This window comes from Leptonychotes weddellii, chromosome 13 (assembly GCF_054177405.1).
Source record: "Leptonychotes weddellii isolate Sample4059 chromosome 13, ASM5417740v2, whole genome shotgun sequence".
In the NCBI taxonomy this organism is placed as follows: domain Eukaryota; kingdom Metazoa; phylum Chordata; class Mammalia; order Carnivora; family Phocidae; genus Leptonychotes; species Leptonychotes weddellii.
In genome coordinates, this window is record NC_138381.1 from 58197548 (window position 1) to 58221653 (window position 24106).

A 24106-nucleotide genomic window follows, 5' to 3' on the forward strand; every position below is an offset into this window, starting at 1 on the left:
GCGGAGCACTGCGGCGGCGACAGAGTCACCGCCCTGCTTGGTCACGTGCGCTCGCGGGGGAGTTGGCGCGGGAGGCGGCTCTCGAGACGCCGAAGGACACCGAGGCTTCGGGACGGGAGCCGTAACACTGAGCCTGAGAGGCTGTCGGGGCAGGGAAAACCCCGGAGCGCGGTACTGACTGAGCCAGGGAACGACCTGGGACCGCGCGTGAGGGACGCCGACGCGCCACACACCGGCCGCAGACCTGCGGCAGGCCTCCGCAACTCCGTACCCCACACACAAACTTAGAGGCCTCGAGACAAGGACAGGAACCGAAAGGCAAGACCGAGACCGCGAAAGATATTTGCATACTGAGAAAGTGTGAAACACAAAGGTTGAGACTAAAGCGAGAGACTCAGGAACCAGTGTTGTTGAGCATCTACGTTCCTGGGCATCCACATTCTAGAGCGAGGATATAGACAGGTAGATAAGAAAGGAAGGAAGAGAGATTAAAAAAAAATATTCAAGTTGTGATAAGTACTGTGAAGAAATATAAAGCAGAATAAGGGGTCAGAGGGTAGTGGAGAAAGACCTGGAGATTCAGAGACTGAGACCCAGATTGGTACAGATGGGCAGAATCTCAGGACATACCAAAACATGAATGCAAAGGTGGAAACACCAAAACCAAAACATTAAGATCTAGAGAAAATGAGACACACTGGGGCCCTGAAGTACTCAAAAACAGCAGAGGATGAAAAATATAAATCCTAAAGCAAGTGAATACCAAGAATAGCTAAGACAATAAGACAATGAAACAGCCACTGCTTCTGAGCATTTCCTAGGCCATCTTTGAAGGGGGAATGAGGATGTAAGATCCTGCATCTCAATTATCCAACACTGTGATCTTGAAAGCCCTCAACTCTGGACTTCTAGATGTCAGCAAAGTTCAGTCTCAAAGGTAAATAGGCAAATCATGTAAAAACCTGGTAGGAAAAAAATATGTGACACATGAAATAAGAAAAGTGCTAGCGCCAAAAATTACTCCTTTGAAATATATTTAGTCCACTAAGCAGAACCCAGTTTTAGAATACACCTAATTTTTATTCTTGATTATAAGAGAACATTGCATCTTTTAAAGAACAGGCCAAGATAAATGGGGAGTACTATGAAATTAAAACCACAATAACCAAAGTAAAATTCAATAGTTAATGCAGTAAAAAGTAGATTTAACAATGCAGAAGAGCAAATCAGCAATATAGAAGATAAACATAAGAAATACTCAAAGTGGTGGAATTCTTTGAGAAAAAATGAGTAGGAGAACGTCATGAAGATTCAAGCTACAGGCATCCCTCAAAAGAAGACAGAGTAAATCAATTACAGGCAATAATTTAAATGATACTAAAATTTTCCTTAGGTCTAAAAAGATCTGAGTACAGGTAGAAATTTGAGTAAATTCACTGGGATCTAGAAAAATTAATAAGCAGAAACCAACTTCAAGACGTAATCTGGAAAATTTCTTAAATTTCAGGGATAGAGAACAAACACAGTATCCAATAAGAAAAAAATATATTTATTTTAAAAACTTTGTTTTTTTCAGATTCTTCCTTTGTAATAAGCAAAAGGAAAATGGGACAAGACTGACAGCACTCTGAGGTGGTAGGTTGTAACCTTCCTTGGTTGGTTTCATTCTCTCCAATCCTGAATTCCTCCCAGGTCTTCAACCATTGCTCAGAATCCCATTCCTGAACTCCAGGCCAGCTTGTCTACCTGAACATCTTTATGTGACATCTCCACGGGTGCTTTAGCTCCACATATCCAACTTGCCCATGGTTAGCTGCAGGAAGAGTGCCAGAGGGTTTCAATCTTGGCTGCTCCACTTACTACTTGTATGACCTTGACCTCAGTTTCCTCACTCTTAAAATGACGATCACAATAGTACCTACCTCATAAGTTTTTTGTACAGAATAAATATGTAAAGAACCTGGCACATAGCAAGTACTTAATAAATGTTATCTATTATTGTTATCTACTCCACCCAAACCTGTTCCTCATCTTGTATCTGTGGATAGCATCACCACCCAGATACTCAAACTGGAAATTTGAGTATGATCCTGAACAACTCATTTTCCCTCGTTGCCAACTCTCCCCCCATCCAACCAATCAATCACAAACTCCTGTAATTCTGTTTCTTTAATATTTCTGAAACCCTGGGGCTGGCTCAGTTGGTGGAACATGCAACTTTTGATCTCGGGGTTGTAAGTTCAGGCCCCACGTTGGGTATAGAGGTTACTTAAAAATAAAATCTTTGGGTGCCTGGGTGGCTCAGTCATTAAGTGTCTGCCTTCGGCTCAGGTCATGATCCCAGGGTCCTGGGATCGAGTCCCGCATCAGGCTCCCTGCTCAGTGGGGAGCCTGCTTCTCCCTCTCCCACTCCCCCTGCTTGTGTTCCCTCTCTCGCTGTGTCTTTCTCTGGCAAATAAATAAATAAATAATCTTTAAAAATAAACAAACAAATAAATAAAATCTTTAAAAATAAAGATAATAATAATATTTCTGAAATCCTTGCTACTCAAAGTATGGTGTCCAGACCAGCAGCATCAGCATTATGTGGGAGTTTGTTGGGAATGTGGCATCTCAGGCCGTACCCCAGAACTACTGAATTAGGATCTGCATTTTAACAAGATCCCCAGGTGGTTTGTGTGCATATTAAACTTCGAAAAGCACTATTTATTTTTTATTGAGGTATAACTGACAGACAACATTACATTAGTTCAGGTGTACAACATAATGATTCAATATGTATAAATACTGTGAAATGATCACCGTAAGTCTAGTTAACTCCAAGCATCACACATGGTTACAGACTTTTGAAAAGCACTGTTTTAAACATACCCACTTCATCCCCACTGCCATTCTGCTACTTTAAAGCCTGCTGCATCAACTCTCTCACCTTAGAGTACCACGATAACCTTAGTCCTTCTGCTTTCAGTGTTGCCCATCTTCAGTTGCTTCTCTTTGTACCCAGATTAATCTTTCCATGACATATTTGACCATGTCTTTTTCCCTCTTAAAGCAAATCAGTGGCTCCCCATTGCACTCAGAGTGAGGCCTTTGCCGACCACCCCTCCACCCCAGCTCAGCTTAATCTGCCCTCCTTACCTTCCATGTTTTGGCCAGATTGGACTACTCTCAGTTCTCTCTTGTCTTTCATTCTCACCACATACCAATCTCTCTTCCTGTAACATGTTCTCTTTTCAGTCTTCCAGCATTCGTGGATGTTTTAAAGCCACCACACTATCATAGCATGATGCATCTGACCACTAATTTTCTCCAGAGAACTTCTCTTGCCTGGTTCCATGGGTGCTCAGTAAACTTATGATTAGAGTTTGGCCTGTTGTGGTTTTCAACAGGTTAAGTCCACTAACCAGAGGACAGCCCTGTTCAGGTCCTTTGGCAATTACTATTTATTCTAAGATGGGAATTAGATATACATCAGTCTCTGCTGAGTCAGGTTAGCATGAGCCAGGCCCAGAGGGAACAACCATCTAGCTACACTGACAGCAACAAATATTTGGAAGCACAAAGCTGAGAACTAGGTTCTGGAACACTGTGAGACCATATGAAATCACTATCTAAGTACAAAACCCTGCGTAGAGGGGCACCTGGGTGGCTCAGTCGGTTAATCATCTGCCTTCAGCTGCAGTCATGATCCCAGGGTCCTGGGATCAAGTCCCACATCGGGCTTCCTGCTCAGTGGGGAGCCTGCTTCTCCCTCTCCTTCTGCCACTCTCCCTGCTTGTGCTCTCTTGCACGTGCTCTCTCTCTGTCAAATAAATAAATAAAATCTTCAAAAAACAACAACAACAAAACCCTGCTTAGATGGGCAGCTGACCACCTGGATGTCTTCTATGTTGTCTGTCTAGAGTGGTGACAATTCACAGATCTGTAGAATCTTAGAAAACCATGGGTGTCTGTTATTTTTGCCTGCCCAGCGTCAACTCCTCCTTGTGGAGGCAACAACCCAATTTTTCTTTGGTGAACTGTCCCTTCTATACTCTTATATGGTTTGGAGGGCTGGCCCCACCCCCAAATGAAGTGTAAGCATGTGACCCAGGGCTCCCCAATCAGAGTCACAGACATTGGTTCAAAGGATGGGCAAGTGACCTAATCCAGGCCAATGACACTTGGCTCAGACTTTTACAGAAACAATTGGAAAAAGAGTGCTCCCTTTCTGCTGGGGTTCTAGGGCAGTGAGTATGAGTTGGAGCAAAACATGCCACGATGTGAAAAATGCCCTTTGAGAATGAAGGCAAGATAGGGAAAGCAGAATCCGGAAATGGAGGCAATTTCCTGATGACACATTTTGAGGCCATATTCAACTGAATCTGGACTTCACAGGATCATGAGCCAATATATTCCTTTTTTTACTGTAGTCAGTTTGAAGTAGGTTTCTGTCACTTGAAACCACAAGAGTTTCTGATTAATACACTACCCAATTAACTCCCTTTTCTGCAGAAATTGCTCAGAATTGTATAATAAGCCACTGAACATGAATCAGAAACTCATGAATGATTAAATGAGGGGAAAGAACTGGCAATAAGCCTTGAAACTAGCTAAAGATAGAGAGATAACGGAATAAAAACACCACTCAGTAGAGACTGTTTGATGCTGATAAGTTGAAATAATCTTTGTTGCTATAGTAACAAACAAACTGCAAAAGAAAAAACTGAGTAAGAGGATTTTGTAAAAATTGGATTTTTAACCTCAGATTAATACAATGAAAACCAGAAAGGAAGAAATAGGGTAGAAAAAGCAAGTCATTAAGTCTTTGTTTTACATACAGTGAAGATAAAAGTTATTTTATTTTATTTATTTTTTATTTTTTTTAATTTATTTTTTGACAGAGACAGCAAGAGAGGGAACACAAGCAGGGGGAATGGGAGAGGGAGAAGCAGGCTTCCCGCAGAGCAGGGAGCCCGATGCGGGGCTCAATCCCAGGACCCTGGGACCATGACCTGAGCCGAAGGCAGACGTCTAACAACTGAGCCGCCCAGGCACCCCAAAAGTTATTTTAAAAATAGTATAATTTCACATATTTTTCACTGTAAGAAGCCATACATCTGTTTTATAAATTATTATAACAGATAAAAGGGAAACTGTAATTCATGCAGCAAAAATCAAGAGCCTTTACCAAGAAGTGTACCAGACACTTTTGTCACGTTGTAAATGGAAAAGAAATAGCAAGGAATCATAAAAAATGACTTCAAGGCAAGGGAAAGAAAAGCAAAATTAAACTATTGGGACTACACCAAAATAAAAAGCTTTGCACAGCAAAGGAAACCATCAACAACAAAAAGGCAACCTACTGAATGGGAGAAGGTATTTACAAATGATATATCCAATAATGGGTCAATATCCAAAATATCAAAAGAACTTATACAACTCAACACCAAAAAAATAAATAATCTTATTTGAAAATAGAGAACATAAATAGACATTTTTCCAAAGAAAACATACAGATGGCCAACAGATACATGAAGAGATGCTCAACATCACTCATCATCTGGGGAATGCAAATCAAAACTGCAATGAGATAATTACCTCACACCTGTCAGAATGGCTAAAATAAAAAACACAAGAAACAAGTGTTGGCAAGGATGTAGAGAAAAAGGAATCTTTATGCACTGCTGGTAGAAATGAAATTGAGGTACAGCTATGCTGGAAAATGGTATAAGTTAAAGGTTCTTCAAAAAATTAAAAAGAGGGATGCCTGGCTAGCTCGTTGGTAGAGCATGTGACTTTTGATCTTGAAGTTTTAGGTTCAAGCCCTGTGCTGGGTGTAGAGATTACTAAAAAATAAAATATTTTTCAAAAAATTAAAAAGAGGATTATCATATGATCCAGTAATTCCACTACTGGAATAATGGAATATTACTTCAGCCATAAAAAAGAATGAAATCTTGTCATTTGCAACAACATGGATGGACCTAGAAGGTATAATGCTAAGTGAAATAAGTCAGTCAAAGACAAATACCATATGATTTCATTCATATATGGGGAATTTAAGAACCAAAAGGAATGAACAAATAAAAAAGACAAAAAAACAGACTCTTTTTTTATATGTAAAGATTTCATTTATTTATTTGAGAGAGTGAGCGAGAGCACAACTTGGGTGGGGAGGAGCAGAGACAGAGGGCGAGAAGCAGACTCCCTGCTGAGCGGAGTCACCCAGGCACCCAAAAAATTTTATTTATTTATTTATTTATTTAAGATTATTTATTTGACAGAGAAAGAGAGAGAGAGCACAAGAAGGGGGAATGGCAGGCAGAGGGAGAAGGAGAAGCAGGCTCCCCTCTGAGCAGGGAGCCTGATGTGGGACTTGATCCCAGGACCCTGGAATCATGACCTGAGGCGAAGGCAGCCGCTTAATGGACTGAGCCACCCAGGCGCTCCCCCCCCAAAAATTTTTTTTAATCACTGAAGACAGAGTTTCACCACAGAATGAAGAGTAAAAAAAAAAAAAAAAATCAAAACACCAGAATATTAGTATTAGATGATGGAAGTTAGACTAGGTGTAACAAATAAGGCAAATGTAAATAAATAGAAAAATGTAAATAGGGGCGCCCCAGTGGCTCAGTCGTTAAGCGTCTGCCTTCGGCTCAGGTCATGGTCCCAGGGTCCTGGGATGGAGCCCCACATCGGGCTCCCTGCTCCGTGGGAAGTCTGCTTCTCCTTCTCCCACTCCCCCTGCTTCTGTTCCCTCTCTGTCAAATAAATCAATAAAATCTTGAAAAAAAAAATAAGAAAGTAAAATGTAAGTAGCTAATGTTCTCATATAAAAATAGGAAAATCTCAGAATGGATCAAAAGACAAACTCTGAATATGCACTGTTGTTAAAAAAAAAAAAAGTGCTAAAAAATACATATAGTAAAGAAAGGCACTGGGCACCTGGGTGGCTCAGTCGGTTAAGCATCCGACTCTTGATCTCAGCTCAAGTCTTGATCTCAGGGTTGTGAGTTCAAGCCCTGCATTGGGCTCCATGCTAGATGTGGAGCCTATTTAAAAACAAACAAATAAAATAAAATAAGATAAAATAAAATGGTATTGTGAAACCAAATGTACCAAAAAACATAGCAACATTAAACAGGAAACAATAATCTTTAGAAATACAAGTAATGGGGGCACCTGAATGGCTCAGTCCGTTAAGCGTATGCCTTCAGCTCAGGTCATGATCCCGGGGTCCTGGGACTGAGCCCTGCATCAGGCTCCCTGCTCAGCGGGGAGCCTGCTTCTCCCTCTCCTGCTTCCCCTGCTTGTGCTCTCTCTCTCTCTCTCTGTCAAATAAATAAATAAAATCTTTTTAAAAATACAATAGAAACACAGTTATTGTAAACTATGTTATATACCATTCAGACTGTGACATATAAAACAACAATAAAGATCAATTCAATAATAGACTTGATAAGGCATAAAAATGCAGGCTGAATTCTACGCCTACATAAAATATAAAAAAGTATCCTACACTGGACCACCAGAAGTTTTACAAATTCAAATAAGCAAATATTGTTCAGGTAAAACCCTCTGGTCAGCACAACTTAACAAATAAGTAAATAATAACACAAACTTAAATTTCAAAATCCCCAACCAGTGGGAAATTAACAAACATTCTACTAAATAAAGTTTCAGTCAGGGAGGAAACATGATCACAGTCACACACTTAAGAAAATCATGAAAATAAGATGGCTACTACTGAAAGCTTGGAGGGCAATTTCTTTAATAATAGGCTGAAGGCTGGGCTGGCCACTGGCACCATTATCATGTAACATCATTCTGGCCCAAACAGAGCAGCTATTTTTCATCTCCTTTTCTGGGTTCCTTTTATCTGTCCATTCCTTAAATATCAGTATCCTCTGCTTGCCAGATAGAAGCTTTCAGTTGTAGGTTCAGGAAACTTGGAATCACACAGAGTCAGGATTAGGATAAGGTTTGCGAGGCACCTAAGGTGCAGTATTTAAGGAGGCAATCACTCCCAGGGTCAGGCAAATATAGCCGCAGCATCCGAGGGAGGGTGCCTCCTTAAATGTTGCCTCCTGGGTTCCTCAATTGCCTCACCCTATTCCTGGCCCTGCCAAACCAAATTGTTACAAACAGTAAGGCCTTTCTCATCTAACAGGAATCCCACAGGTAAGGTTCTTGCTCCTCCTCTCTGCCCTTTTCCAGCCTCTGCCCAATTCTGTGCATTGGCATCATCCTCAGGCAAACAGGGAGATGGCTGTAGCATTTCCAGACTGCACATGGTGCTACACTATTCAAATGCAGAAAAGGGATTGTGTCTTAGGGAGTCTCCTTAGAAGTGAGGAAACCACAGAGCCACCTAGCAGGCTTCTGCTCATGCCTCATCAACAGATGGGGTTATGTGCGCACCGTTTCTAATCATCCTGAGGAAGGATGGGTGCCTGGGTGGTGCAGTCGGTTAAGCATCCAACTCTTGGTTTTGGCTCAGGTCGTGATCTCAGGGTCGTGAGATCAAGCCCTGTGTGTGGCTCTGTGCTCAGCTTAGAGTCCGCTTGGGACTCTCTCTCTGCCCCTCCCCCACTCTAAAATAAATAAATAAATCTTTAAGAATAAGGAGACTATCATGAGTGCCTTAAGCCAATCAAGGTTTACCCTTGGAACCTAGAAGAGGGTGACTCTCCCCTAGTTGCATGGGGAAGGGTAGACACCCCAATCATATCAGGGTACTCAGCAAGAAAGAGGGAACAGATAGGCCACCGAAAGGGTTATCCCACTCCTTTCACATGATGTACTCATCCCAGAGTAGCCATCATCTTCACCCAAGTCTCCCTGTCTAGTGCAAATCACACATATCAGTTCCACATTCAAGCATACAGGCCTTCATTACAAATCTCTCCTTGAACTTCCCACCTGCCTACTCTCTGTTTCCAGCTCGCCCAAGGGCCCCTCTACTTTTTCAGTTCCCCAAGCCAAAAAGTAAACACCTTCTTCAACTTTACTCCTTACCAACTCCAACATACAATCCATACCCAAATCCTCCTCACTGGATTGCCTAAATATTGCTTGTTTTTTGTGTTTTTTTAAAGATTTTATTTATTTATTTGACAGAGAGAGACACAGCGAGAGACACAGCAAGAGAGGAAACACAAGCAGGGGGAGTGGGAGAGGGAGAAGCAGGCTTCCCGCGGAGCAGGGATCCTGATTCGGGGCTCGATCCCAGGGCCCTGGAATCATGACCTGAGCCGAAGGCAGATGCTCAACGACTGAGCCACCCAGGCACCCCAATATTGCTTGTTTTTTTAAGTAAACGTTATTTTTTTTAGATTTACAGAAAAATTGCAAAGATAGTACAGAGTTCCCATTATCCCACACTGAGTTTCTCCTGTTATTAACATCTTTTATTAGTGTGGTACATTTGGTAAAATTAATGAACCAGTACTGATACATTGTTATTAACTAAAGTCCATAGTATATTAAGATTTCCTTGTTTTTACCTAAGGTCCTTTTTCTGTTCCAGGATCCCACATTACATTTATTCATTGTGTGGTTGTGACAGTTTCTCAGACTTTCCATGTTTTTGATGACCTTGACAGTTTTGAGGAGTACTAGTCAAGTATTTTGTAGACTTTCCCTCAATTGAGATTTGCCTAATGGTTTTCTCATATGTGCATTTTGGGAGGAAGACCACAAGAGTTAAAGTGCCATTTTCATCACATAATATCAAGCCTACATGCTACCAACATGACATCACTACTGATGTTGACCTTGATCACCTGGCTGAGATAGTGTTTGTCAGATTTCTCCCCTGTGAAGTTATTCTTTTTTTTCCCTTTCCATACTGTACACTTTGGAAGGAAGTCATGATGCACAGCTCATACTTAAGGAGTGGGGAGTTATGTTCCATCTCCTTGCAGGTGGCGTATCTATAGAAATTATTTGGAATTTTTCGGCATGGGAGATTCATCTAACAGTATTTGATTTTTATAATTTATTTTTTTTTTAAAGATTTTATTTATTTATTTTTTAGAAAGCGAGCAAGAGAGAAACAGCATGAGAGGGGAGAGGGTCAGAGGGAGAAGCAGGCTCCCCGCCGAGCCGGGAGCCCGATGTGGGACTCGATCCCAGGCCCTTGGGATCATGACCTGAGCCGAAGGCAGACGCTTAACCATCTGAGCCACCCAGGTGCCCTATAATTTATTTTGAAACAATATCAAACTTAATAGTTACAAGAACAGTATAAAAACTTCCATATTCCCTTTCTTTGCTCCTTTCTCCATATATACATATATATAATTTATGCATATAATAATATATGTATAGCTTAATAAACATACACTAATATATATTAATATATAATACATATAACATATATACAATATAATATATAAAGATATATAATTTATATATTACTTATTAATATATATAATTACTACCATAATTCTTTCATGAACTATTTGAGGGAAAGTTAAAGAGTTGATGCCCTCATCATTCCTAAATACCTCTGAGTGTATTTCCCAAACAAGAAGGTTCCTACATAGCCACAGTATACTCATCTGAATCAGGAACTCAATACCAAGGCAACACTGGCATCCAGTCCTGACTCTATTCAAATTTCACCGATAGCTGCACAATATCTCTTATTTTTCTGGTTTATGATTCAATCCAGAACCATAAGTTGCATTTAGTTGTTGTGCCTTTTTAGTTTTCAGTATGTAACAGTCCTTGGTCTTTCCCTACCATTCATGACCATGTGTTTTGTTTTGTTTGTATGCTTAGTGAACTATTTTTTAAATTTTTGTAATCTTTTAAGTTGACATACAGTAAAATTAACTTTTAAAATGTGCAGCTCTGGGGCGCCTGGGTGGCGCAGTCAGTTAAGCCTCTGCCTTCAGCTCAGGTCATGATCTCAGGGTCCTGGGATTGAGCCCTGCATTGGGCTTCCTGCTCAGCAGGGAGTCTGCTTCTCCTTCTCCCTCTGCACACCACCCCACCCTGCTCATGCTCTCTCTCTCTCTCAAATAAATAAAATCTTTTAAAAAATAAAAAATAAATAAAATGTACAGCTCTGGGGTGCCTGGCTGGCTCAGTCAGTAGAACACGATCTTGGGGTTGTGGGTTCGAGCCCCATGTTGGATGTAGAGATTACTTAGAAATAAAATCTTTAAAAAAAATAAAAATAAAATGTACAGCTCTATGGATTTTAATACATATATAGATGTGTGTATCTATTACCCCCATAAAGCTATAGGACACTTCCATTAGCCCCCCAAAATTCCCTTGTGCTATCCATTTATAGTCAAACTCTCTCCCATCCCTTACCCTTCCAACCCACTGATCTATTTTCCTTCACTACAGTGTCATCTTTTTTTTTATAGGTGTATAGTAGTATCATTTATGTTTTATTCTATAAGTTTTATAGGTTCACATTTTACATTTAAATCTATGATCCATTTTGAGTTGATTTTGGCATAACATGTGAGGCTTAGATAGAGGGTTTTTTTGTTTTGGTTTTCATTTTTTGTTTGTTTGGTTTTTGTTTTTTTTGCTATGGAAGTTTAGTTATTCCAATACCATTTGTTGAAAGGACTGTCCTTTTGCCATTAAATTGCCTTTGCAGCTTTGTCAAAATCAATAGGCAAGAGGTGACATCAGAGAAGATAGCATAGTAGGAAGTTTCAGGACTCCATCTATTTACAGAACACTGAAGTGGCAGAACTGCCTGAAGCAACTATTTTGGAACTCTGGAGTCTAATAGAACCCTTGCAGTAGCAAGGGGAGGGGCTGATAAGAAGTCTGGTAAATTTCAGTCAATTTCAGTTTTCCTATGGTAGCAGATGCCATCCCTCTCCTTTGTCCTGGTAGCAGGAAGCTGCAGGGACTGTAGCCTGCATTCCTGGCACAGCGTTTTGGACCCAAGGTGATCAACGACAACCTTGTCCTCCAAAAATTGAGATTGTGAGGTCTGACTACTAATTGCTGCTTTTGATTGCTGAGAGGCCAGCACTGAGTTTGGCCATTGTTTCAACCCCCACAGGCTGAAGCAGCTTCCCAACTCTGAGAGTATTTAAAGAGATAGGACCTATTTATTTTTCCTCTCTTGGGAGCCAGACACTTAAGGAAATTTCATCAGATCATTAGCAGACCTTAGAAACAATGAAAGAAAAACTTCAGTGGACACCACAACAAGGAATACACACTGAAAAAATAGTTTGGAAAAGTCATAAAAGGATGGCTCCAGCTATCAACAAGCAAAACCAACAATCCCTAAAGAGTGAGAGAATTAGATCTCCAGAATTACCATAAAACAGTACTCAGAATGTCCAGTTCTGAACAAAAGTTACAAAACATATAAAGAAATAGGAAAATAGCTTTTTCACAGGAAAACAATAATTTGACAGAACTCATCCCCAAGGAAGTCCAGATATTGGTATTATAAGTCAAAGATTTTATTTTATTTTTTTTAAAGATTTTTTTAAATTTATTTATTAGAGAGAGAGAGTGAGAGAGAGAGCACAAGAGTGGGTAGGGTTAGAGGGAGAAGCAGACTCCCCGCCGAGCAGGGAGCCCGATGTGGGACTCGATCCCGGGACTCCGGGATCATGACCTGAGCCGAAGGCAGTCGCTTAACCAACTGAGCCACCCAGGCGCCCGTAAGTCAAAGATTTTAAGTCACCTGTCTCAAATATGTTCAATGAGCTAAAGGGAACCATGAAAAAGGACAAAAGGGGCGCCTGGGTGGCTCAGTTGGTTAAGCGACTGCCTTCGGCTCAGGTCATGATCCCGGAGTCCTGGGATCGAGTCCCGCATCAGGCTCCCTGCTCGGCAGGGAGTCTGCTTCTCCCTCTGACCCTCCTCCCTCTCATGCTCTCTGTCTCTCATTCTCTCTCTCTCAAATAAATAAATAAAATCTTAAAAAAAAAAAAAGAAAAAGGACCAAAGGAAATCAGGAAAATTATGTCTGAACAAAATGGAAATATCAATAAAGAGATAGAAATTATAAAAGGGGTGCCTGACTGGCTCAGTTGGAAGAGCATGCAACTCTTCATCTTAGGGTTGTGAATTCGAGCCCCACATTGGGTGGAGAGATTACTAAAACAAATAAATAAACTTAAAAAAAAAGAAGAAATTATGGGGCGCCTGGGTGGCTCAGTCATTAAGCGTCTGCCTTCGGCTCAGGTCATGATCCTGGGGTCCTGGGATTGAGCCCCGCATTGGGCTCCCTGCTCGGCAGGAAGCCTGCTTCTCCCTCTCCCACTCCCTCTGCTGCATTCCCTCTCTTGCTGTGTCTCTCTCTGTCAAATAAATAAATAAATAAAATCTTAAAAAAAAAAAAAAGAAGAAATTATGGGCACCTGGGTGGCTCAGTCAGTTAAGTGTCTGTGTTTGGCTTAGGTCATGATCTCAGGGTCCTGGGATCAAGTCCTGCATTGGGCTCCCTGCTCAGCAAGGAGTGTGCTTCTTCCTCTCCTCCTGCCCCTCCCCACTGCTCGTTTTCTCTAATAAATAAATAAAATCTTTTAAAAAAATTATAAAAAAGGTTCCAAACAAAAGTTCTAGAACTATAAAGTACAATGATTCAAGAACAGATTTGAGCAGGCAGAAGAAAGGATCACTGAACATGAGAATAAGACATTTGAAAGTATCTAGTCTGAGGAAAGTAAGAAAAAAGAATGAAGAAAAAAGAAAAGAAAAGAGAATGAAGAAAAATAACAGGCCTAGAGACTTGTGGGATACCATCAAGCATACCAACATATACATTATAGGAATTCAAGGAGGAAAAGAAAGAGAGAAAGGGGCAGAAAAAATATTTGAGAAATAATTACTGAAAACTTCCCAAATCTGATGAAAGACATGAATATATACATCCAAGAAACTCCATGAATTCCAAGCACAGTAAATTCAAAGAGTTTCACATTGAGACACATTATATTCAAATGGTGGAAACTCAAAGATGAAAAAAAAATTTTTTTTTAAACAGTAAGAGAGAAGTGATACATTATGTACAAAAGATTCTCAATAAGATTAATAGCTCCTTTCTCATCAGAAATCATGCAGGCCAGAAAGCAGCGGAATGACATATTTAAAGCCTTGAAAGAAAAATACCATCAGCTAAGAATTCTATATCCAGCAAAATTATCTTTAAAGAATGAGGGAGAGGGGGCGCCTGGGTGGCTCAGTCGGTTAAGCAGCTGCCTTCGGCTTGGGTCATGATCCCAGGGTCCTGGGATCGAGCCCCGCATCGGGCTCCCTGCTCAGTGGGGAGCCTGCTTCTCCCTCTCCCACTCCCCCTGCTTGTGTTCCCTCTCTCGCTGTGTCTCTCTCTGTCAAATAAATAAATAAAATCTTTAAAAAAAAAAAAGAATGAAGGAGAAATGGAGATATTTCCAGATAAACAACAGCTGAGGGATTTCATTAGAGTAGGCCTACCCTACAAGTATGGTAGGGGTACCTACATGGTTCAGACGGTTAAGCATCTGACTCTTGGTTTTGGCTGAGGTCATGATCTCAGGGTTCTAGGGTTGAGCCCTGTGTGGGGCTCCTCAGTATGGAGTCTGCTTGAAATTTTCTCTCCCTCTCCCTCAGCCCCTCCTGCTCATGCTCTCTCTCTCTCTCTCTCTTAAATAAATAAATAAATAAATAAATAAATAAATAAATAAATAAATGTTTTTAAAAAAAGAAATGGTAAAGGGAGTACTTCAGGCTGAAATGGAAAAAAATAAGATAGTTACTTGAAGACATCAGAAAAAATTAAAGAACACTGGTAATGATAATTTCAAAAGTAAATATAAAAGCTAATACTCTTGGTTTGACTTATAATTTACCTCTTTTTCTTATATATGTAAAGGTAAATGCATAGGGGTACCTGGGCAACTCAGTCTGTTAAACTCTCTCTCTCAAATAAATAAATAAAATCTTTGGGTCGCCTGGGTGGCTCAGTTGTTGGGCATCTGCCTTCGGCTCAGGTCGTGGTCCCAGGGTCCTGGGATCGAGCCCCACATCGGGTTCCCTGCTCCGCGGGAAGCCTGCTTCTCCCTCTCCCACTCCCCCTGCTTGTGTTCCCTCTCTTGCTGTGTCTCTCTCTGTCAAATAAATAAATAAAAGCTTTTTTTAAAAAGTATATATGTATAAGGAGTTAAAAAATATATGAAGCAAAAATTGACAGAATTTTTAAAAATTGACAGAATTGATGGGAGAAATAGTATTACAGTAATGGCTGGAGACATCAATACCCACATACAAAAATGTATAGAACAGTCAGACTGAAGAACAATAAAGAAATAGAGAACTTGAACAACACTATAAACCAATTAGACCTTATATAAATAGAACACCACACAACAGCAGAATACACATTATTCTCAAGTGCTCATGGAACATTCTCCTGCATAGATTGCGTGTTTGGCCACAAAAAAAAATTCTTTTTTTTTTTAAGATTTTATTTTTAAGGGGCACCTGGGTGGCTCAGTCGGTTGAGTGTCCAACTGTTGGTTTCCACTCAGGTCCTGATCTCATGGGACATGGGATGGAGCCCTGCATCAGGCTCCACATTCAGCAGGAGTCTCCTTGGATATTCTCTCCCTCTGACCCTTCCCCCACTCACTCACACACTTTCTCTCTCCAAAGTAAATAAAGAGATCATTTTTTAAAAAGATTTTATTTTTAAGTAATCGCTACACCCAATGTGGGGTTTGAACCCACAACCCCAAGATCAAGAGTTGCATGTTCCAGGGTGCCTGGGTGGCTTGGTTGCTTAAGTGTTTGAGTCTTGATTTCGGCTCAGGTCATGATCTCAGGGTCCTGGGATCAAGCCCCGCGTAGGGCTCTGTGCTTAGCACAGAGTCTGCTTATCCCCCTCTCTCTGCTCCTCCCCATGCTCTCTCTCTCTCTCTCTCTCTCACTCCCTTGCTCTCTCTCAAGTAAATAAATAAAATCTTAAAAAAAAAAAAAGAGTTGCATGTTCCACCAACTGAGCCAGCCAGGCATCCCAGCCACAAAACAAGACTTAATAAATTTTGAGATTAAAGTCATTCAGAACATCTTTGCCAATCACAATGAAATACAACTAGAAATGAATAACAGAAGGAAAACTGGAAAACTCACAAATATATGGAAATTAAACAATATACCCTTAAAAAAACCAATGGGTCGAGGCGCCTGGGTGGCTCAGTTGTTAAGCATCGGCCTTCAGCTGAGGTTGTGATCCCAGAGTCCTGGGATCGAGCCCCGCATCGGGCTCCCTGCTCAGCAGGGAGCCTGCTTCTCCCTCTCCCACTCCCCCTGCTTGTGTTCCCTCTCTCACTGTCTCTCTCTCTCTCTCTCTCTCTCTGTCAAATAAATAAATAAAATCTTTAAAAAAAATGGGTCAAAGAAGAAATCACAAGGGAAATTAGAAAATACTTTGAAATGACTGAATATGGGGGCACCTGGGCGGCTCAGTCAGTTAAGCATCTGCCTTTGGCTCAGGTCATGATCCCAGGGTCCTGAGATCGAGCCCTGCATCAGGCTCCCTGCTCTGTGGGAAGCCTGCTTCTCCCTCTACCACTCCCCCTGCTTGTGTTCCCTCTCTCGCTGTGTCTCTCTCTGTCAAATAAATAAATAAAAACTTTAAAAAAAATGACTGAATATGAAAACACAACATACCAAAATTTAAGGGATGCAGTGAAAATAGTGTTCAGAGGGAAAATTTTTTAAGATTTTGTTTATTTATTTGAGAGAGAGAGAGAGAGAGCAGGCTCCCTGCTCAGGGATGTGGGGCTTGATCCCAGGACCCTGAGATCATGACCTGAGCCGAAGGCAGGCGCTTAACCGACTGAGCCACCCAGGAGCCCCCAGAGGGAAATTTATAGCTATAAATGCCTACATTAAAAAAGAAGAAGGATCTCAAATCAACTGGAAACCTTAAAGAATTATAAAGGAAGAACAAACTAGGAGAAGGAAGTAAATAATAGCAAATAGAATGAGGATAAATGATATAGAGAGTAGAATAACAATAAAGAAATCAATGAAACCAAAAGTTGGTTCTTTGAAAAAAAATCAACAAAATTGACAAACCTTTAGCTAGACTGACAAAGGAAAAAAAAAAGGATAGCAGACAATAAATTAAATCAGAGATGAAACTGGGAAGGGGTGCCTGCGTGTCTCAGTTGGTTAAGCAACCAACTCCTGGTTTTGGTTCAGGTCATGATCTCAGGGTTGTGAGATCGAGCCCCACACTGGGCTCCATGCTGAGCTTAGAGTCTGCTTGAGATTCTCTCCCTCTCCCTCCCCATCTGCCCCTCCCACTGCTCACATGAGCTCTCTTTCTCTCTCTCTCTCAAAAAAGAAAGCAAAAGAAAAGAAAAGAAATGAAACTGGGGAAATTACTACTGACTTTAAGGACAGAAAAAGAATTATAAGAGAATCCTGTGAACAATTGTATGTTAACAAATTAGATAACCTAGAAGAAATGGACAATTTCCCTGAAACGCACAAATAACCTAAATTGACTCCAGAGGAAATAGCAGATCTCAACAAACCTAAGACAAGTAAAGAGATTGAATCAGTAATCAAAACCTACCAATAAACAGGGACAGCTGACTGGCTCAGTTGGTAGAGCAAGAGCATGTAACTCTTAATCTCAGGGTCTTGAGTTCAAGCCCCATGTTAGGCATGGAGCATACTTAAAATTAAAAAAACAAAAACAAAACAAAAAAATCAAACCTACCAATAAACAAAACTTCTGAACCAGATGGCTTTGCAAATGAATTCTACCTTGTGTGTGTGTGTGTGTGTGTGTGTGAGTAAACCGATAGAAGTTTATTAAGTGAAGATACAGAAAAAGCTCTCAAGAGTGAGAGGGGTCCCGACAGGGTTGCCTCTACCAAACATTTAAAAAAGAGTTAACACCAATCCTTCTCAAACTCTTCCCAAAAATTGAAGCAGGGGAGGGGGGGCAGTGCCTGGGTGGCTCAGTCATTAAGCGTCTGCCTTCTCTCTCTATCAAATAAATAAACAAAATCTTAAGAAAAACTGAAGAGGGGGGATCAATTCCTAATTCATTCTATGAGGCCAGCATTATTCTGATACCAAAGCCAAATAAAGGTATCACAAAAAAGAAAATCACAGACCAAAATCCCTTATGAATATACAGGCAAAAATCACCAACAGAATATTAGTATATAAAACCCAACAGCGTTTAAAGGATTATTAACCATGAGTGAGTGGGAATATCCCTGAAATGAAAGCATGGTTCAACACAAGAAAATCAATCAATATAATACATCACATTAATATAATGAAAGGAAAAACTACATGATCATCTGATACTCCTCATGATAAAAATACTCAACAAAGGGCACTTGGGTAGCTTAGTCAGTTAAGCATCCAACTCTTGATTTAGGCTCAGGTCATGATCTTGGGGTTGTGGGATCGAGCCCCATGTCAGGCTCCATCTTAGCAGAGTCTTCTTCTCTCCCTCTCCCTTTGCCCCTGCCTCTGCCCCCATGCACTGTCTCTCTCTCTCTTTCTCTTACAAATAAATAAATATTTTTAAAAGATTTTATTTATTTATTTCAGAGAGAGAGAGTACAAGCAGGGGGGAAGGGGCAGAGGAAGAGGGAGAAGCAGGCTCCCCACTGATCAGGGAGCCCGATGTAGGGTTCGATCCCAGGACCCTGGGATCATGACTGCAGCTGAAGGCAGATGCTTAACCACTGAGCCACCCAGGCACCCCAATAAATAAATCTTTTAAAAAATACTCAACAAACTAGGAATAGAAGAAACTACCTCAATATAATAAAAGCCACACAATAACTCACAGCTAACTTCATACTTATGGTAAAAGACTAAAAGCTTTTTCTCTAAAATCAAAACAATACGAAGATGTGAGCTTTCAACATTTCTATTCAACATCAATTTTCTGGTCTCTGGCCAGAGAAATTAGGCAAGAAAAAGAAATAAAAAGGCATCCAAATTGAAAAGGAAGAAATAAAATTATTTTCTGTTTGTACACGGCATTATCTTACAAGTACAAGACCCTAAAGATCGTACAAAATACTGTTAAAACCAATAAGCAAATTGAGTAAAGTTGCAGGATACAAAATCAACAAACAAAAATCAATCGCATATTTATACACTAAAAATGAATGATTCAGAAAGAAAATTAAGGAAACAATTCCACCTGGGTGCCTGGGTGGCTCAGTTGGTTAAGCGACTGCCTTCGGCTCAGGTCATGATCCTGAAGTCCCTGGATCGAGTCCCGCATCGGGCTCCCTGCTCGGCGGGGAGTCTGCTTCGTCCTCTGACCCTATCCCCTCTCATGTGTTCTCTCTCTCTCCTTCTCTCTCTCTCAAATAAATAAATAAAATCTTTAAAAAAAAAAAAAAAAGAACTCTATAAAAAAAAAAAAAGGAAACAATTCCACCTATAATAGTATCAAAAATATGAAATATTTAGGGCGCCTGGGTGGCTCAGTTGGTTAAGCGACTGCCTTCGGCTCAGGTCATGATCCTGGAGTCCCGGGATCGAGTCCCGCATAGGGTTCCCTGCTCGGCGGGGAGTCTGCTACTCCCTCTCCCGCTCCTCCCTCTTGTGCTCTCTCTCTCTCTCAAATAAATAAATAAAATCTTAAAAAAAAAAAAAAAAAAAAAAAAAAAAAAAATATGAAATATTTAGGAAAATCTTAAGTAAGGAGACCAAAGGTTTGTGTGCTGAAAACTATGAAGCATTGCTGAAAGTAAAGAAGACACAAATAAATGTAAAGACATCCCAAGTTTGTGGTCTGGAAGACAATATTGTGAAGATGTCAATGCTACCCAAAATGATATATAGATCCAATGCAATCCCTACCAAAATTCCAATGATGTCTTTTGCGGAAATAGATAAATCCATCCTAGAATTCACAGGGGATTCCAAGGTACCTCAACTACTCAAACCAACCTTGAAAAAGAAAAAAAAAATTGTAGGACTCATGCATCCTGATTTTAAAACTTACTACAAAGCTACAGTAATCAAAACAACATAGACACATACTGGCATACAGACAGACATAGCAGCTGCTTCTAAGTCTTTGTCAGACATTTCCAACTTCTATGCCATGTCAGTGTTGATATCTATGGATTCCTCTTGCCAGGCAAATTGAGATTTTCCTAGCTCTCTTTGGGCTGAGTGATACATGTTCATTGTTACAAAATCACTGGATTGTATCCTGGACATTTTGATTATGTCATGGGACTCGGTGTTCTGTCTAAATCCTATGAGAATGTTGTTATTCTTGTTTAAATAGGCAATTGACTTGGTTGAGTTCGGGCTGCAAGTTTTATCCAGTTTTCTGTGGGTTGTGAATTGGTATCGGTTCCATTTACAAAGTCTTTGCAGTGCTATTCAGCTCTGTCCTCCAGATGCACCATCCAGTGGCCAGTCTGGAACCTGGGTGGTGTCTGCCCTAGTTTAGTTTTCAAAATCTGTGGTGTGCTGTTTAGAGTCAGACCCACAGAGTATTAACCCACAGTGGTTAATAAACCACTTTGCAATCTTCCCAGTCCTTTCCAGTTCCTTGGGGTTGGTTCCCTTTTGTGGTCCTCTGGCCAGAAAGGAATGGCTTTATTTCCCCCATTTTGCCACATTCTCCCATGACTGGACCCATATCTGGAGCCAAGGGGTGGGGGGCGGGGTGGGGGAGAGAGATTAAGGCTCTCCCTCTTGGGAATCACAGCCCCTCTGATCAGAGATGAAGATTCTCCTCACTCAGAATTTAGGCTCCCGAAGGTCCCTTGCTGTCACTGCTCCTGCTGCTGCCACCATCAACTCAAAATTGCCTAGGGGGTGAGAAAAGAAAGGCCAGAAAAAAAGACAAAAAGAAAAATGGTATCTTCCCATATTTCTCTCCATGTTTAGAGTGCCCTTTCCCACTCCTCTAGCTCCTGGAGCTCTCCGTTTGTGCTGTGTGCATTTCCAGATTTCAGACTGTGTTGAGTCTAGACTAGGGGATACTTGAGGGGGAAAAGGAGGAAATTCACTACTGGTCCAGTAATACTTCGAATTCTGGCATTCTTCCCCAATGTGCCCATTATGGTTTATTTTTTCTCTCCAGGTTTTATATCTGCATTCAGTGGGAGAGACAGGGTGGAGTGTGCTGATTCCATCTCATCTGGAACATTTCATTTTGTAGGATGTCCTCAACACAGGGATGCGTTATGACTTTGGTAGGTCCTAGACACTTTTGCATTTGTGGGCTCCTTCCTCTATAAAAGAAAAATAAAATACATTTCATATCGCTTTGGTACAAAGATGAATATAATCCAGGCTGGATTCATTACTATTAACATTCATTTATTTCTTCTGATTTCAAAATAAATTAAGACTAAAGTATTTTTGTGGGTCTCTAAAAATATCATGGATAAATTGGTGCCGTCTCAGTCTGGGTCTGTTCAATGTTTCCTTGAGACTAGACCCAGAACGTGTCAGAGTACTGCTGAAATGATACTGTGTTATTCTCAGCATATCAAGATGACTTGATCATCATGGGAACCTCGACTGGACATAGGAACCTTGGTTCCATTGTCAAATTGCTGCCTGCTGGACATTTTCTCCTTTGTGCCGGATAAGTTTTGTGGGGAGATATCTGAGACTTTGCCAATTCTCCAGTTGTCTCTATTTGCCTAATAAACTACCCTCAAATTTACTGCCATTACAAAAACCATTTTATTGTGCTTCTGGATTCTGTGGATCAGGAATTCAGACAAAGCACAGGTCTGCCTTGTCTCTGCTCCTCCATGATCTGGGGCCTCAGCTGAAATGACTTAAACTACCGGAAGTGTCTTAAATGGCTGGTGGCTGGAGGATCCACTTCCAAGATGGCACCCAGGCTGGGGGGTGCTGACAGATAGGCTCGGTGGGGATTCTTGTCACCAACATGTGGTTTCTTGTTGTGGCTTGGGCTTTTTACAGCATGACTGTGTGGTTCTGAGAGTTCACAAGAACACCAGAAAGAGGTTCCAGGGGACGAGGGCAGAAGTTGCAGGGTTCTCCTGGTCTGGCCTTAGAATTCACAGTGTCATTCCTGCCATGTTCTTTTGGTTACCGGTGAATCTCTATGCTCCGCCCAGATTCAAGGAGAGGGAAACTATTCACCTTGTGATAGGGGTGTGCCAAAGAGCATGTGGAGTGGGGAGATTTTGTTGACACCAATTTTGGTTTTGGAAAATACAGTCTGTATTTTGCAGTATTCTGTTCCTCATCAAATCTTCACCTACCAGCCTTAGACCATCCATGAAGTCTCCGGCCTGAATCAATCAATAACTGTGATGGTTTCTCTATTTCCATCACTCCCTCTATTTTTATTGGTTGGCTTTGTACTGTAAGGAAGAGGTTTCCCTTCTCCTTAAACAATATGACTCATGGATTTCTAAGTTACAATGTGTTGTAGTTGGTTATCATCATTTTTATTTTGATGCTCTAATTGCCCCAGACTTGGTCGGTGGGAGCCCCTTTATGTCCTTTTGGCATCTCATTATTATTCTCTTATTTTTTAATTTTTTTTTAAAGATTTTATTTATTTATTTGACAGAGAGACACACAGCGAGAGAGGGAACACAAGCAGGGGGAGTGAGAGAGGGAGAAGCAGGCTTCCCGCCAAGCAGGGAGCCCGATGCGGGGCTCGATCCCAGGACCCTGGGATCATGACCTGAGCCGAAGGCAGACGCTTAATGACTGAGCCACCCAGGCACCCCTTATTCTCTTATTTTTATTTATTTTTTAAAAGTAGGCTCCATACCAAGCATGGAGCCCAACGTGGGACTTGAACTCACAACCCTGATATCAAGACCTGAGCTGAGATCAAGAGTTGGACACTTAACCGGCTGAGCATCCAGGTGCCCTGTCACTATAATTCTCTGAATGCTTTCTTATTTTCCAGGTGCCCCACTGACATTGGAATCAGCCTTTTCTTCAAGAAGACCTAATTCCTTTTGGTGAAGGATGATGTTTAGAAACCAGGATCTGGGTGTTCTGATGTGCTTGTTGCTAATGGGATGACAGTGTTTCTCGGCCCTCTCAGGGGGCAGTGCCAGGGGAAAAGTGCACACATACAAACATATGTGTATGTATATACACACACCTATACAAACACACATATATACATATACATACACATATACAAATATATTTGTATAATATATAATTTATATAATTATATGTTGTATGTATGTGTGTGTATATATATATACATATATATATGTATACACATACATACAATACCTACACACACATACTATATACATATATATATATATACACATACATACAATACCTACACACACATACAATTCACCCTGGCAGCTCCAATTCCTCAGGCCTGCCCCCTTTCCACATTTGTAATTCTCCTCCAGTAATGAGAAAAACCTGGCTCCCATTATCCTCAATAGATTTGCTCAATCCCCTGTGTGTAACTGATTTTCCAACCATACCAGCTGCCCTCTTGGCTTCCAGCCATGTTGCCATCTCCAAGGGAAAGGAAGGGAGAGGGAGGGAGGAGAGGGGAGAGGAGGAGGGTTTCAAGCACTTGGCAAGCTCGCCCTCCACTCCATCCCTACTTCCCCTGCTTCAGTAGGTCTCTGTGGCTAGGGGCCCTCGGCTCTCTCTGCCTCAGCCTCTTTTTCAGCCCCTTCACTCCTTCTGGCTCCTGAGAGAGTTTCTTTCTTTCCATTTTATGGTTTTTTTATTTTTTAAATATTTTATTTATTTATTTGACAGGGAGAGACACAGCGAGACAGGGAGCACAAGCAGGGGGAGTGGGAGAGGGAGAAGCAGGCTTCCCGCCGAGCGGGGAGCCCGATGCGGGGCTCGATCCCAGGACTCCAGGATCATGACCTGAGCCGAAGGCAGACGCTTAACGACTGAGCCACCCAGGCGCCCCTTTATAATTTTTTTTTTTAATTACAAAAACATTTCATGCTCATCTTTACGAATTCAAATAATGCAAAGCATGTAAAGTGAGGCATGAAAGTGTATAGCTGCCCCCCGGACTCCACTTCCAAGAGAGAACCAGAATTCTTTCCTGGGCTTCTAAGAGCACTCATGTATGTTTATACAATTTTAAATATTCATAGGCTAGTTTGATATATTTTCATTGCTT

The 24106-nt window shown here is 41.1% G+C and overlaps 2 long non-coding RNA genes across 5 annotated transcripts in view; one reads left to right on the top strand and one right to left on the bottom strand.

The window, feature by feature from the left end:
- On the top strand, positions 1–23112 carry LOC115944381 (uncharacterized). Its single transcript, XR_004078936.2, has 4 exons — positions 1–937; positions 1577–1635; positions 21065–21176; positions 22889–23112. It is a non-coding gene; the product is annotated as an uncharacterized LOC115944381 (long non-coding RNA).
- Positions 2701–24106, bottom strand: part of LOC145716816 (uncharacterized) — a 27399-nt gene continuing 5993 nt past the window's right edge. Inside the window, exons 3-5 of one of the 4 annotated variants that reach the window (XR_014139724.1) lie at positions 19822–21215; positions 7165–7313; positions 2701–3802 (exon numbers count right to left, since the gene is read on the bottom strand). This is a non-coding gene — a long non-coding RNA (uncharacterized LOC145716816). Of the gene's footprint in view, positions 3803–6255; positions 7314–19821; positions 21216–24106 lie in introns of those variants that run through there. The other 3 variants (XR_014139723.1, XR_014139725.1, XR_014139722.1) reach the window with 3 other exon arrangements.